We start from the raw sequence: 15371 nt of genomic DNA, 5'->3' as shown, positions 1-15371 counted from the left end.
ACTGAATCCCTGATGAACAGAGCAGTTGCCAGCACTCAATAGCTGCTCAGTATTTGTCAAATGAATATTTGGGAAAGCCTGATTTAAATGCTTCATACAGCTGATTCTGAAACAGACTTTTTCTTTCCCCCTTTTTTGTGACCAGTAAGGGGATCGCAACCCTTGGCTTGGTGTCGCCCGCACCACGCTCAGCCAGTGAGCGCACCGGCCATTCCTATATAGGATCCGACCCCGTGGCAGGAGCATCACTGTGCTCCCAGCGCCGCACTCTCCCGAGCGCGCCACTGGGTCAGCCCTGAGACAGACTTTTGAAGCAAGCGCAATTATTCCACAATCACAGATGAAGCCACTACATCTCAGAGAATTAAAGGACTTGCTGAAGGTCTTTACAAAGGGACTGAGCTGGAATCCAAATCCAGGGTGTCTAATTTCCAAACTCATATTCCTGCCATTTATACCATGCCACCAGAGACAGCAAACACGTCATAAGAAGAAACCATATTTGAAATCATATTAAAGCAATCCAATTGGGTCTGAAATTACAGTTTTAACTTCTGAGCTCCACCAATTTGCTGAACTAACAATTTAATAATCAGTCATTTTATTTGTGACTCAATCTATTGCATAAGCAGGCAATTATATGATGTATAATCAATGTTTTATGTAATAGTTCTATGATTTCACTGACCATTTTCACTAGCCAACCCTTTATTAAAGACAAATGATGAGTTATAGCATATTTAAGGAGCACATTTTAACTTAAACTAGTTTAAGAATATTACTGTACAAAGTAGGAGTTAAAACATTGGAGTAATAGTAACTCCATTTTTACCCTGGAAATGATAATGCATATACTCTCTGCACCAAGCAAAACTGGATTTGGTGGGTCACAGTCAATGACAACACAGTCTGATGTTTCAAATCAGTGGAGGCACTTCAGGGTTATCTTCAAAGTCTGGATCTTCCTCACTTGGTATAATTTTGGGTTCATATCCCAACCTTCTGGGTGCGTGGTTTTTCTCTCGGACTATGTTAGTCACATCAGGGAACGAATGCTTGCTAGGATCTACTTCTAGTTTCTCGATTTGCTTGCTTCTACAACAAAAAGCAAAGGGGAATTGATGTTACATCATTTAACACTGTGTTTCAGATAGATTCATTCATTAATTCAGCAAATATTATCAAGTGCTATCCCTGGAGCATATAGATAAAAATAAGAGCTCATTCCTGGCTTCAAGCAGCTTAGAACCTTGTAGGAGCAAGATTTTGGCCCGTGGAGAAATAAAGTGCCAAAAAGTGTTACGGGGCTGTGCTAACGCACAGGCAGTTGGAGGAGAGGTCACCTGGGAGACTCGGCTTACTAAGAGTTTTTTTGATACTTACATTGGTATAACAGGCAAAGCTCCACAGCCAGGATCAATAATAGAATCACTCTAGGTAGGTCTTATTCCTGAATACAGCTAATCAGATTTTGAACCCTGCTGCTTCAGACAAACCAACCTGTCATGGTTTAGCAGTGGCATTTATACTACAAATTCCAAAGGCTCCCTCCCACAAGAACTTCCCCTCCCACAAGAACCTGTTCCTACTGCCCACACGGAGTTCTCTCAGCAACAGCAAGAATAAAACAAAACAAGGAAGAATCTCCATTGGCCAATGATTTCCAGTATCTTGTTCATACAGAAAACTCTGTAGATAATGCAGGTCTCTGTACTGCTTTCCTGGAAATTTTGATTCAATTGGTCTGGAGTTAGGCCTAGTAATTTGTATGTTTATTAAAGTTTCCCTAGTAATTTTGATAATCAGTGAAACTATTTTAGAATTCCAGCACCATTCATTCATTCAACAGATACATATGAAGTGCCTACTATATTCTAGGTTCTATAGTAGGCACCATGGATTCCACGGTCTGTACAAATAGACAAGATTCCTGGTAACATTTAACAGTGCGCTGTAGTGCTCTAACAAAGAATTTATTATACGGTCATGTCATTGTGTCATTATTGGTCTGTTCTGCTATAAAACTGACATCTTTGAGGCAAAAATTTTGTCTTTCACATCTTGTACTCTTGGCACAAACCGATACCAAATAAATACTTGTTGAATAAGTGAAAAAAAATATTATTGTTCTATTGGGAAAATACTGAAATTACGTAAGAAATTATTTCTGACCCAAAGAAAATCACGGCCAGTCTAATCCAGGAGCCACAAACTGATGTCCTTGGACTACTAAATTTATCCAGCACACACCTTTTCTTGGGAGAGAAAGGTTCAATCTTTTTTTGAAAGTGTGAACTCTCCATTGTCCTTGCAACCCTCCCTCCCATTTCTGTACCCTGCTCAGCCCTTGAAAACATTTGATTTTTCAATTCCTCTTAGACTAATACATAAGGAACTGATAAAGAAAAATACAAAGTCTACAAAGAATATAGAATAGTATATCTTGAAGACCCAGATTATACACTATAAACTATGTATGCCACAGGAGGAAGACGAAATCAAAAGGGGCTTGTGCATTTTCCAAAGAGGTGAAACAGGTGGGGATCCGAAGATGCTCTGAAGGATGATAAATGATGTGGATGAGCAGAGAAGGGAAACCAATGCTCTAGATAAATGAATGGTGCTGTGGCCATGACCTGAACACACTTCCTCTGGGATGCCTCTGTGCCATGGTATTCAGACCCCTTTGCATTTAAAAGGACAGAGTCGTGGCTTCAGCTAGGATGTTGCCAGTCATCGATGCACAGGAAATAACAGCTGTGGATGACTGCGCAGAAAAGCATGAACATAGCAGGCCAGAGATGACTATCTTTAGAAAGTCCTGACTGTAAGGTCAAGCACTGGCTGGTAAACAGTTCCCTACACCGACATGAAACTTTCCCTAAACAGTGAGTGTGGCCCACTTTGGCTGGCAATATATGCAGGCAACATGGTTCATGCTCTCTTTCTGGGAGCACAGAGCTTTGGTAAATGTTAGGCATAAGGTGCCTACCAGCCCCCAGTAAAACCCCTGAGCACAGAGTCTCTAATGAGCTTCCCTGATGAACATTTCATGCATGTTGTGGCAACTCATCGCTGGAGGAATTAGGTGTGTCCTGTGGTCCCACAGGGAGAGAACTTAGAAGCTTGCACCTGGTTTTCTCTGGACTTTGCACTTTGATGATTTTGCTTTGTGTCTTTTTGCCATAATAAGTCTTAGCCCTGAGTACTACCATATGCTGAGTCCTGTGAGTGCTTCTAATGAGTCATTGAACCTGGAGTCATTCTGGGGACTCCTGAAACACTGCCCTTTTCTGAGTCCTATGCTAAGCTTTTTGTGTCATTAAATCCTTTGACAATCCTGCTATCACCTCCTTCTGACACGGGGAGGACAAGAGCAGTCAGCCAAGGTCCCACAGATAAACAGGCAGGGCTGGGCGCTGAAGCAAGGTCTGTGGTATTAACACTACACACAGTTACTTGTAGAATAATTAGGGACCACACAGCACAAATAGTGGATTTTCTATCCTTAGCATTTGGCACATAAGATTTTATCCCTCAGAAAAGTCCTCTAAGTCAGTACTAATTCTAAAACCAATTGTGTCATAGCAACAGTAAACCCATTACCTGCTAGGCCTTCTTTCACCTCACTTCTAGTTAATCCAGAGACAAAGTCTGTTTCATCTGTTACTGGAAGGCAGGAGGCAGTAGAGTGACCAGGTTAGCTTGCAAGACCCTGGTTCCACTGAGCTGAGTGCTCTTGGATGAGTTACTCAGCCGCTCTGTGGCTCTATGACCTCATCTTTAAAATCAGGATGATGACAATAAATATAGGGCTGTGGACAATATCAAATAAGTCCACAGGTATAGAGGACAACGAGCAGTGCCAGAAACTTAGTGAGCACTCAGTGAACGTTCAGTGCTACAAGAGTAGCCTACGTCCGTATGCAGTAGTGTATGAGCAAGATTCAATTCGGCGTGCTTGTCGGTACACATCCTTTAGGCGTCCAGTGCTATAACCAGTGCTAGGAATTTAAAGATGAGTGAGACATGGCTTGTGTCTACAATCAAATGAGAAGGACACACACATACTTGGCTGTCATGCAGCATTATGGCAGGGGCTCTGCAAGTGGGATAAACAAATCATGTTGAAGCACAGAGGAGGAAACGATCACCAAGGCCTGGAAAGAATTAGGAAAGGAATCATATGGGAAAGGAATGTGGCACCTGGCACTGAGGGAGGATAGGATTTTGCTAGATTTTGAAGGGGAAGAACACTCCAGAGAGGTAACACAGACAAAAGGTAAGACAACATTTGCACTGCTCCCTCTTAGCTTGATATCTCCAGAGAATGAGGAACCTGCGACAAGGGGCAGGGAGTAGGAGCGTTGGGCCCAGGATGGCCACGGTAGGGCCTCAGACACTGAGGACAAGATGACGGATGGGTTGGGTTGACACGTTGAGGAGGCTGCCTGGAGAAATATGTTTGACTCAAGTGCTGAAAGTCTTTGGATACATGGCAAGTGTTAACGCCCCAACTCTTGGGCACTGGGCCACCTCACCCCACCATATTTTTCTTTTCATATTGGGGATACCCAAGCACTAGGTGTGTGTTTATTTTTTGGAAAGTTATAGCCAGTAATTTTTTTAAAGAATAATGTGTAACCACCTATTAATTATATTGAGAGTCACATAAATTTAGTCAGAAAACAGAACACTGATACCATTCTCTGTTATTACCCTGCTTTCCAAATTTCACATTTCTCTTTAATTGCTAATTGTCACAGACAAGATTATTTACTTTCTCTCCTTTAGCTGTTCACAATTCATGTGCCCATTCATTCAACAATTGTCTCCTGAGTAGTTACTATGTGCCCAGATTTGTTTGGGTCCTGGAGACTGAAAAGATCTCTTCCCATCCTTAGTACATTCACACTAAGTATATCAAGTGATATTATAGGTATTAGCAACAGGAGCTATTACAATAACAGTAATTATTGTTTTTAAAGTAGCCTTATGATCTGTGCCCAAGTGAGACAGTCTGACTGACCAAATTGCCCAGCTGCCCTGAGCTAAAAGGGAGGTGCTGCTGCTTCTGCTGACCTCACTGTGCAGGAGCAGCCTTCTGGAAGCTACGCCAGCCCTGAGCCTGCCCCACAGAGGAGTGTGAAGCTACAGCTGAAGGCCAGGCTCAGGATTGTGGCAAGTGAAGATATTTCACTTAATATGTCGTCATCTTAATAACTTTTTAAACCTTTTTACTGAGTGCAGTACAGGTACAGAAAAGTGCCCAAATCACAAGCGTCAAGCTGTCATGAACTGAACACCCTGTGGATTAAGAAACGGAAAGCTGTGAGCACTCTAGGAGCCCCCAGACCCTGAGTGCCCCTCCCAGTCACGATGTCCTACCCCACACCTGGAATCACTATGCTGATTTCCAACAGCTTAGGTTTTACTTGGTAATTTTAAAGCTGAAAAAGCTTGTAGACCCTTCTGTTCACCTCCCCAGCAGCTACTGACCTGCATCTTCTCTGACTTCAGGCCCTGGCAGAAACCCCCTGATCACAGGGAAGGAGGGTGTAAGAAAAATAAAGTAAATGGTCAGGCTCCCTCAGTTGTTGGGAATCTTCCCAAGCATGATCTATCCTGCTTGATGCAGATACAATAACTGTCCACATGCACCCAGGTGTTCCTTGTCTATTGTCTGATGTAATTGGCAAGTGCACCCAGGTGTTCCTGGGTTATCTGACTTAAGTATAAAGGACAAATGACTCTGATCCACAGTGGACCTGGAGATGGCCCCTTCCCCAACCCCCTAGGAGGCCATGGCTGCTGCTGCTGGACCTGCTGCCGAGGTGGCAGGGGCTGAGCTCACATCCTAGTAAAGCATGTCAACTTTGCCAATGGCTCGCAGGATCTTTTCCAATTGCCTAGCTTGCAGACTGAATATTAAGGGTCTGTGACCCCATCTGCATGATGGGTTTGAAGGGTCTGCGATCCCTAGCCCGATAGAGGGCTTTCAGCATAGAAGTGGAGAGTCATAAATGACCCAAACCCCCCCGGGCAACTCCACCCCAACACTCGTGCTTGGGGATGCATGGCTGCCCACCAGCAGCAGGGGCAGTCTGTTGGCCTGGAGCCTGGCAAGTAGGAAGTCCTATCCAGCTCCCTTTTGTACGAGTTTCCTCTCACTGCTGTAAGAAATTACAACTTAGTTAGTGGCTTAAAACAATGCCAATGTATTATCTCACAGTTCTGTAGGTCAGAACTCTGATATGGTCCTCGCTGGGCTGAAATCAATGGGTCAGCATACCTGTATCCCTTCTGCAGAGTCTGGGGAACAATCAGTGTCTCTGCCTTTTCTAGCTTCTCAAAGCTGCCACATTCCCTGTTTCATAACCCTGCCCACCTTCAAAGCCAGCAACGGCCAGTTTAGTCTTTCTCACGCTACATCTGACTGCCTCTCCTGCCTCCTTCTTTCATTTACAAGGGTGCTGTGATGACACTGGGTCCCCTGGATAACCCAGGAAATGCTCCCTATCTTAAGGTCAGCTGATTGCACCTGCACCCTTAATTCCCCCTTGCCATGTAAGGTAACCTACTCGCAAGTTCTGGGTCATAAGATGGGGACACCTTTGTGGGCTACTATTTTGCCTACCATGCCTTCCTTATGCCAGGATGCTGACACAAGAACTTGCTATGCGAAGCTTCAGAAGTCTTCTGGGATGCTGAAGGAAAGGCCAAAAATATCACAGAGATACTAACCTGGGGCCTTAACTACTAGGCAGCTGAGCCACCTGTGACACTACCTACTTCTAGACTAGTTGTTATTTGGGATAATTAAACATCCTTTGGCAAAGGCAACCTAACTGGCACAAGTTATGTCCAAATGTCACCTATGTATAGAAACACAGGAAAAAGAACACCAACTCTGCCTGAAATCAGGAATCCCACAGCCTAACATGAATCTTTACATAGCTCTAAGATAAACTGAACCAGTTGTCACTAAGTTTTCATACTTATAGTTCTCATTTAGTATAATTATTTAATTGTATAAGTAATAGTAATAATAACAATCACTGACACTGACATGCACTTTTTAGTTTGGAAAATATGTTCTCATAGAAATGTAGGAAGTTACACTTTTGGTTTTTTTTTTTTTTGTCTTTTTTGTGACCAGTAAGGGGATCACACCCCTCGGCTTGGTGTCGTCCGCACCGCACTCAGCCATTGAGCGCACCAGCCATCCCTATATAGGATCCGAACCTGCAGCAGGAGTGCCACTGTGCTCCCAGCACTGCACTCTCCCGAGTGAGCCACAGGGTCGGCCCAGAAGTTACAGTTTTTAAGGACTTATGTTACAGTCATTCAATAAAGCTCTACATTTCTTTCTTTCTCTCCCCTTTCATTTTGATAAAAAACCCTATTTTTTAATTACTATGTTCTTATTTAAAAGGTCATCTGTGTCTTAATTAAGTAAATATCTAAATTCATCTATTATAATTATGTTGTCCTTGACTTTGAGGAAAAACAGCCTATCGCAGTTCTGGGCATATCTCTTGGGCCGTAGCTTCTGGATTTTAGCAATAAACAATGAACTTAGCCAGGACACAGTTATCTGCAGCTCACCTGCTTCAGATGTGAGGGACAGGCTAATGTGCGATGTAGAGGACTTTAATTACTCATGAATCTCTGGAGTAATAAACAGGGAGCAGCTAAGCCTGGGGCACTTGAGGATTGCACTAATCCCCAACACAAAGAGCTGAGGGGCTTTTCTTCCCTGCTGTTTCCTGCTTCAGTGTCAGAGGCTTGAAGGACAGATGCCCATCACTGGTTTTACCCAACACCTGACTGTCAGAACCAGAACCTCAGCAGTCTAGTAAGAATAGCTGGAAGACAAAATGATCAGATTTATCATCATGGAAGTAAGCAAGAAAAAAAATGTCTAAAGTTAATCCCTAGGTGTAAAACACATTAGAGATCAATTCCTTCTATTAAAGAACATGAAAAAAAAAAGAACTTTTTTTCTAGTAATATGGTGAGCTTATGTGGACCACTCCTCGCTGCCACTGAAAACTTTCTTGAGATCATGAAAGGTCTGATAAGATCATAAGGATCTACAAGGTCAGAATTCAGTGAAAGTAGAGCACAGAAGGAGAAGCAGAGCCCTGAAGCCACCTTTGCTCTGAGGGCATTTGTTGGGCCCTGGAAGTTGTGCTTTGGTCTTTCTGACCTTACAGAGTCTGAGGAGAGAGGTCAAAGTCCTGAGCATGCCAGGTGGGCAGTCTAACAAGACACCCTCTCCATAGTAAGGGTACAAGGGCCAAAGGGCTTCTCTTGCATCAAGAGTGAATGAAAAATCAACCTTCTCTGCCCACCTCCCCACAGTACTCAGGACAGCTGCTTTAGTGGGGCAGAGGAGGGCTGAATTGTCACCACAAGCTGGCAAGTTCACAGCAGCTGGTGGTTAAAAACCCTCAATCTTAAATTTCAATGAATGTAGTTTCAAATAGGCAGTGTCCTTCCCTGAAGCACATGCCAATGCTCCCTCGTCAAGTACCTCCCAGGCCTCTGAGAAGCCCCCAAACTATTTTCTAAGGCTATGGAGTGTGAAACAGGTTCACTGTGCACTGGCTACGGACTTGTCTGAGTCCAGCGAAATGGAACACGCACACACAGAACAAGTTACATGAAGCAGGTGTATTACTTACAGACTGGCAGCGAAGGACAACAGAAGCCCAGGAGACACTGGGTGCTGGTCCCCCAAGGCTTGGAAAAGCTGTCTATGCCCTGCTTGCACTGCAGCTGAGAAACCCAGAAAGCAGCCTGCCCTGGGTTTTATACCCCAGGGTGATGTGATCGCTGGGCTAAAGTATTAAAGGACAACCTGTTTCTGGGGCAGGGAAGGGGACTGGAACAAAGACTTAGCTATTCCTGCCACTTCCTCCTTATCTCAAAATGTTGCATTCCCAGCACATTCTACAGTTATTCTTGAGAACTACAAATGAGAAAGGAGGGAAACTTGGCCGGTCCAAAGTTACCCAGAGAACTGTTCTGCATGCAGCTCACATTAAAAAGTAAACAACATTGAAGGAAAAAGGACACTTTGCATGAGAACCAGCAGAAGCAATGAAAACCAAAATAGAATCATAAAAACTTCAGATATTAGGATACAAAAGCATGAATGCTAAAACCACTACAACTACTATGTTTAAATAAAATTTTACAGACTTAGTAAAATGCTGAATACTTTCACTCTGGGATTGGCAATAAGACAAAAATATCTGTTACCACTCCCCGTTCAACATTATACTGGAGCATTTCCCTATGCAGTAAGACATGAAAAAGAAAGAAAAGAGATGAGGGTTGGAAGGAAAACAAACTATCATTCTTTGCAGATATGTAGAAAATCTAAAAGAACCCACAATAAATTAATAAAACAATAAGAGACATTGGTAGGGCAGCTGGGTACAAAATCAAACAGAAAAGTGAATTATGTAGTGGTGATGGTGGCAACATTGTGAACATACTAAATGCCACTGAATTATACACTTTCCAGCATCAAAAACAGCACATGCCTAAAAATTAAGAAAACATGAGTATACTTATGAAAAAATCATAAATTTTTACAGAGAGAAATCAAATAAGACTGAAAAAGACTTAGAGATGATAATGCTATAAGAATTGTTCTCTCTAAATTGATCCATATGTCCAATACAATTCCAAATAAAATCTCAATACATTCGTGTGTGTCTGCGTCTGTGTGTGTGTGTGTGTGTGTGTGTGTAAAACTCGACAAATTGATTCTAAAATATATATGAAAATGCAGAGCCAAGAATAGCCAACTCACTCTTCAAGAAGATTAAGGTGAGAGGACTTTTCTGACCAGTTTTAAAGAAAGACTCATTATAAAATTATGGTAAGTTAAGGAATTAGAACAGAAGAGTCCAGAAACAGATCTATACATATACGGACATTTGATCTATGACAGAGGTGGCCTTGATGACCGATGCAAAAAGGACCAACTTTTTAATAAGAGACACTGGGACACCTGAGTGTCCATGTTGGAAAAAATTAAATTGCCATACCTTAAATAAAGATCGATTCCTGACAGATTATACATAAATGGGAAAGGTAAAACTGTGAAGCCTTACCACACGAGAGACTAACTTTATGACTTCAGGGTATGATAGGATTTCTAGAACAAGACAAAGAAAGCATTAACCATAAAAAAAAGGTTAATATTTTTGGTTATTTTAAAATCAAGATCTTCGGTTCATTAAAAGACACCATGACAAGAGTAAGAAGGTGAACGCAAAGTTTTATCACCCGGTTCTACCACACGTCAACTTTGTGATCTTGGGCAAATTCAATTCCTCTGAATCTTGGCAAATGAGAAATAATAGTATTTATCTTGCAGTGTTATTTTGAAGGTGAAACACACACAGCATCACATAACACAGTCAGCACTCAATCCATACCTTCAATTTTGAGGAAGTTGTGCATCTTCCTTTATGTGACAGTGTCATGGGACCGCAGGGGTTCGGCAAGTGTCACCCTCCAGTCCCAAGGAACAAAACCCTTTCATATTTGCCCTTCTCCTCATTGCCTCTGTGGCCGGAAAAAGGGACCACTCTGGCTAAGAGAGGGTCAGGGGGCCTCTTCTGCCTCCCGCGTACTGCTGCACCTGCCATCTTTCTTTCCCTGCAACCACTAACCCTGCCTGACTGCAAGCCCCATGTGCAGCCTTAACAGGCAGCTGTTTGGTTAATGGGGTTGCCAGACAGAGGCTGAGATAATGTGTACAGCGACGTTTGTCAATGATTAAGAAGGACCACAAACAACCTGCACATAGACATTTTCCGTGTGGTTGTGAGGTGATCATTTCTCAGTAATCAAAATGAAAAAAGACTTTGCAAAAGTACTACAGGAGAGATGACTGAGGAATTGCGCTAAGACTTCTCAAATCCTCAAGTGTAATCACAGTAATGATAGTTTTCCTGGAGTCTGAAAACCAGCTCCAAACTGTTTACAGTGATTTTGCTTCCCATCCCTGCGATTCCTCACAAATTAGATTCAGACTCTTTACATGTGTTGATGCTGCTGGGGGTTAATTATGACTGTGAATATCCATAATAGTTATAATACTTTTGGTTCTTGTACCTGCAATGGAAATCACCAAGCTGGGAAATATGAGAGTGGATTTCCAGGGTTAAAGGCAGAAACTCACTTTTTAGTAGGAATTCAATTTCATACCTGTTGTTCAAATAAACCCCATGTTTAAAATCTCTCCAAAACTTTGACAGTTGTCTTTGAATAGAAGAATGCCTGACTGCTTTATTATGCAAGACAAAAATATAGCACTTGTTCAGGTATTTTTATGATGGTAATTCTAGCATACACATTTGTATCACAAAGATAGTTTGCCTTAGTTCAAAATAGATTTCACCATCTGGATGGTAAGAGTCTTGAAGTCGTGAGAAGTAGAAGGACAGTTGAAAGAACTGGGGTCTGGTTCCAGAGAAGAACTAAAAAATAGGAGAGCTTTGTGGGAAATACCTCAAAGGATGTCACTGCTTACAGGGGACTGGCTTTGGTCTGAGGGTTTCCAGGGGCCAGAGCCAGGATCTTCACGTAGGAATCAGAGAGAGGCTTTCTAACATGAGGGAACACTGAGAATGCGATGAAGGTTCTTTTGGGAGGGTGAGGGTCCTGCTGGGAAGTTGATTTAAGCAAAGGCTGGGAGGTGACCTACAATCAGGAGATTGACAGGATGATGATGTCAATCAACAGGATGATGGGGCTCTCGGGCCCTTTTAGCCCTGAGAGTCGAGGCGTCTATGAAGTGACATGTCGATCATAAAAGGGGAGCTGTGGGAGCAATGTCATGAACAGGGCTCAGGGAGTTGTCGGAACATGTCACAGCTCCGTGACCTTGAGAACACTCTAAATGTCTCTCTCCCTCAGTTTCCCCATCTGTAAACTGAGGATAAAAACTGTGAGAATTAAATGTGTTAAAGACAGGTAAGCTCATGGAATAGTGGCTGACACAAAGCAAGTGCTCAGGAGATGTTAGTAGTCACTGGTGTTGTAATATTAGTCTTGCTATGATAATAATAATAATAATAATAATAGTTATTATTATTATTATTATTATTGATATTAGAAATTGGGACCTGCATGGATACAGATGTGTTGTTTAGGGATTGAGAGCCCTACAAATCAAGTCAAGGTTTGGAAAACTAACATTCATGGTGTGAATCACTAAACTTTAAATATTTGTATCATTTTGGAAGCTGTACTCTACCCAACGAACAACAGTGAAAAGCCTTTTAACAAAGCCGAGGACGCTGGGGAGGAGGTACCTTCTGCTTGTTTGCTCTCTGCTGCTGTTCAAGCCAGTTCTCACATTCTTGGATGTTTGTCGACCACTTGCAATCACTTCTTCTACCTAAAATAAAAATACAACACACACTAAGTGGTGCATTATCCCCTGATATATCCTCAAAAATATACATTACATATATATACTTGGAGATATACATATTTTTAAAAGATGCTAAAACATTTTAATTTTTATCTACATATTCCCTGAAAGAGGCAAACTTTAAGCCCCTGTATGTGGTATAGAGATGGTTATATCACAAATTGTGTCTGTTCACAGTAGTCTTGCAAAGCCACAAGCTATCCTACGATGCCAAAGGCCAAGCAGGGGAAGATGACAAATTAATTTATTTAACAAACATTATCTGAAAGCCAATAACATGGCAGACACTTTGCAGCAGGTATATGGGACACAGATGTGACTGAGACGCTTCTTTGAGGTGCTCCCAGTGAAACGCGCTGTGTTGGAAAGCACTCTGAGCTGGAAGCTTGAATCCCTGTTCCCCCAGCTCACTGGACCCTGGTTTCTTCCTCTGTAACATGAAGGAATTAGATCATGATCTCAAAGGTTTCTTCTTGGTCTGAAAAATCCTGTAATTCTTTTAAAATCCTACTTCTTTTAAACTAAATAGGCTCAGTGCTAAGCACGTTGAAGTATAAATAAATACAACTGATTGGTTCCATTTAACAGCCTGCAAAGATCATTCAGACCCAGCACCTCCCCTCAAGAAGCTCATAAAATACCCAAGAGTGGACAGAAGAGAAATTGCTCCTTTATGAGGCCCTGACCACATGCTAGGCACAGGCCGACCAATACTAGGTATTTTACTTGGTTTAACCCCCCACCTCCCAACATTCCTATGAGACAGGGGTCCTTATGGGCAGAGAGAAGGGATTTAGCACTCTCTCCTCGTGCTGCCTGCATCCAGTGACTGAGGTGGCACTCCTGCTATTTCTTTTCAAGGAGGGGGTGATCTAGAGTAGGTGTCCGCTCCTCTCTCCACCCTCATCGGGTCCCCCTCTGAGGGGGACCGGCTCATTCACTGGCCACATCTCCTAGTGAGCAGGCCACTGCTCTGAAGGGTGAGGGCCACCTGCCACCCTTTCCCCGTTCTGCCTGGAACTGGGTGTGTTGTGCACCTGTGATCCAGGTCGTGCAACTACTAAGGAAAAAGTGTGGGCTTGGACTTTGAGGGCGTATCACCTTCCGGCTTCCATCTGCTGGCTCAGGCAAGCATGCTGGACTCCCGATCTGTGTTTGGGAAGGGAACTGGGAGCCTCAGTTTAGCTTCAACTCTAGGCCACATTCTCCTCTCCCTACTTTACTAGACTTTGCCATTGGAGTGCTGGGCACTTCATCAAATTAGTACATGAGGTAATTTGTTTCTCATTTGACTAAGGATTCTTGGTTGTGTGCTCCACTGGTCAGAACCCCACAAGCCTAGCCAATTGTTTATCACGTGTCTGCTTCAACCGATCAATGACGGATGAACAGGTAAAGGAATACATCCTAGTCTGGGGAACTGCAGCATCAGACTTGGGAGGTGGGTGCTCTCATGGACGTCCGCCCCTAGATGGCAATTCTCCTATGTCACCATAATGCAGTGGCACAAGAGCCAGTTTTTCACATAGTGCAGCTGCATAATTTTCTATCAGATTTTATAAAAATGCAACGTGTGTATGTATATGCGGTTTAGTCTGGATCCCTCACATAGGAACACAAGTACGTCCTTCTCTTCCCATAGGTCTCGTGATGTTGTGGAAGGAGATGCCAAAAGAAACGGAGTCACTTGGAGAGACAGAGAACACAGATTTATTATGCCAGCAGACTCAGGGGGAATTAGCATTCCAAAAACCTGAGCCCAGAATGCAGGGAGAACTAGCCTTACATACTCTCTTTGGGTAGGTAAACAGCAAGCATTTTTATTGGCTCTGTCTGTATTCAGGCAGAGTTACCTAAATCAGGGGTCTTCAACAGGTGGTTAACTAGGTCAGTGGCTTTGGGTAGGGGGCTTTATCACAGCTGGGAGCAAGGGCAGGAAGTGTGGTCAAAGAGCAAGACTACTTGCATGAGATCTTGAGTAGGGGTCTTCTTCAGCCAAATTAAAAAACAGTTTTGTCTCTCATCTACACAGGAAATTGCTGGCAGGCTGTGGTTTAGTACTAACACAGGAAGGCAAAAAAGTGACAGGCTTGTAACCGCAGAACTACGGAGAGCAAAAAGGCATTCAGCTATTAACCCTCAACACAACTCTAGATAGAAACTTACATACAGGCTAATATCAGCTGGAAAAAATTAACATAAGGGTTAAAGAAGGGGAGGACAAGGAATTCAGCCATATTAGTGGGAGGCCTATGTATGGCACAAAAAGAAAAATCTGCTCAAGCTCCACCCTGTCAATATGAGGGTACTTAAAATTTTGTAGAAAACATAATAGGAATCTTTCCATGAACTTTTTGAGGTGCCCTCTTGTAGGCATTAAACACCAAACTCAGAAAAAATAACACCCTTAAGCACTACAAATGGTTTGTGCAGTAGCCAGACTTTTGCTATGACTCTAGAAGAGAAAAATGAAGAATGCCACGAAAGACATTAAATGTTCAGGCTGAGTTTGCTCAGAAATGTTTTGAAAGAGGTACAGTCTGTGTTACAGAAACTTGTAGAAGAAAGCTGCAGAAGAATCAGCAAGAAAGCCACCAAGGTAATGTTTACTGAGTGACTGAAGAAGGTGACAGAAGGAAAGAGGCACCCAACCAAGAAGGTTTTCATGATCAAACATGGTTTGCTTTGGAGTAAGATAATTCTAAAATGTTTTATTTGCTATGTTTTCAAATACACTTGATGTCATAAATTTATCATTTTCCATTAATTTTTTACTGGCCAATGATGTGATATTTTTGGATGTTAATATGGCAGGGTAGGGCTGGCCCCGTGGCTCACTCGGGAGAGTGCAGCGCTGGTAGCGCTGAGGTCACGGGTTCGGATCCTATATAAGGATGGCTGGTGT

At 42.8% G+C, this 15371-nt stretch overlaps 1 long non-coding RNA gene across 1 annotated transcript; it reads right to left on the bottom strand.

Annotated features, from left to right (window-relative positions):
• Positions 1-639: 639 nt before the first annotated feature.
• Positions 640-12431, bottom strand: LOC103582344. Its single transcript, XR_549744.1, has 2 exons — positions 12345-12431; positions 640-1095 (listed from the first exon to the last, which is right to left on the bottom strand). It is a non-coding gene; the product is annotated as an uncharacterized LOC103582344 (long non-coding RNA).
• Between the last annotated feature and the right edge of the window lie 2940 nt (positions 12432-15371).

This window comes from Galeopterus variegatus, unplaced genomic scaffold (genome assembly GCF_000696425.1).
Source record: "Galeopterus variegatus unplaced genomic scaffold, G_variegatus-3.0.2 Scaffold15820, whole genome shotgun sequence".
NCBI lineage: Eukaryota > Metazoa > Chordata > Mammalia > Dermoptera > Cynocephalidae > Galeopterus > Galeopterus variegatus.
The sequence above is the reverse complement of the archived record's forward strand: the minus strand, read 5'-3'. Positions and strand labels throughout refer to the sequence as shown.